The sequence below is a fragment of the Xyrauchen texanus genome, chromosome 14 (assembly GCF_025860055.1).
Source record: "Xyrauchen texanus isolate HMW12.3.18 chromosome 14, RBS_HiC_50CHRs, whole genome shotgun sequence".
Classification (NCBI taxonomy): Eukaryota; Metazoa; Chordata; class Actinopteri; order Cypriniformes; family Catostomidae; genus Xyrauchen; species Xyrauchen texanus.
In genome coordinates, this window is record NC_068289.1 from 27,425,188 (window position 1) to 27,426,932 (window position 1,745).

Genomic DNA, 1,745 nt, shown 5'->3' on the forward strand with positions numbered 1-1,745 from the left:
GCTCTGTAGGTCCTTTCAAATTGAATGGTGATCACACCTTTGAAGCTCCAAAAAACAAATAAAGGCAGCATAAAAGTAATCCAATGACTCCAGTGGTTTATTATGTCTTTTTTTTAAATTTTTTTTTTTTATTTATTAGTTTATTTGTCAGGGACCATGCACAGTTCAAGCCCTGTACCAGAGTTAGCTATACGGCTTATTTACATCTGTGGTCCCTGGGCAAGGAAAAGTAAAAGACAACATAAACACACAGTACTTACATAAAACCAGAATACAAATACACAATATATAAAAAAGTCAATGATCACATATCTGATTCGTCTTCAGCCAAGTCTTTACGGACATTTTAAAACTGCTAAGGCTTGCACAATCTCTAATATAATGCGGGATTAAGTTCCACTTTTCAACCACTGCAAATGAAAAAGCTGATTGTCCAAATGTAGTTTTCCTAAATTGAGTGTAACAGTCACCTCTCACAGAAGCCCTGGTGACCCTTACATTATCTCTGCAAAATGACACACATTGCTTGAGTGGGGGTGGTGCAAGATCATGTATCAATTTATATCAGGCACATGTCAGCAAAGCTTACAAAACTGTCAAAGGTTAATAAGTTGTATTTTTTTATAATGATACAATGGTGGGAGTTTCTCGTTTTTTTATCCAACACTTTCACCGCTTGTTTGTAAAGGGTACATAAGGGTTGTATCGTAATCCCACCCGCCTGTGACCAGCTTGTAGAACAATAAGACAAATGTGAAATGATCATCGTATGTAAAAACAATTTAGCTGCAGCTACTGGTAACTGATGTCTTATATGTCTAAAATTAGCCAAATTAGCTCTGACACAATTGGATATTTTTTTATGTGTTTTTAAAACTTAAGTTAGAGTCAATAATTAATCCTAAATACTTAAAATGATCAACAATATGTATTGTCTCTCCCATAATACAGATATCAGGCTGATGTCGTATAACATTCTTCTTGATAGAGAAATACATACCCACTGTTTTGCTTACGTTAAGACTAAGACAGTTGAGAGTTAACCAGTCTGATACTTTAGTTAGAGCTGCAGTAAGTTTTACTGCCGCTTGTTCCCTAGATTTTGCATGGGTATAGGTAACTGTATCATCTGCGTACATTTGGATGTGAACTTCCGAGCAAGTCAATGGCAAATCATTAATATATAAACTAAATAAAATTGGTCCTAAAATAGATCGCTGAGGGACTCCAATAGTGCAGTTAACAAAGGAGGAACATCTATCATTAATCCTAGTGCACTGCTTTCTTGAATCTAAATAAGACTCCATCTGTCACGAACATTGAGAACGCCTCCCTCTCCAGCCGTCGGAGATCAGATTCACCGGAGTACTGACCATAGACTACATTTCCCATAAACCCACATACCTAGGTCTGATTGCCCTACAGCTGTTCAGCGGTCTCGAGGGCTGTGGGTAGCTTGGGTAATGGAATAAGACGGCAGGCCTTGGAGAACCGATCGATGACAGTGAGGATCGTGGTGTAAAGTTGAGAACTGGGTAGGTCGGTGACAAAGTCTACAGCGATGTGTGACCAGGGGCGTCGAGGTATGGTTAGTGGTTGCAACAGGCCAGCTGGTGACTCCTTGGGGGTTTTGACAATGTTACAGATATGGCATTTATTAACGAAGTCAGTAGTATCTTCTGACAGAGTCTCCCACCAGAAGCGGTTCCGTAACAGGCGAACTGTAGCTGTGGTGCCTGGGTGCC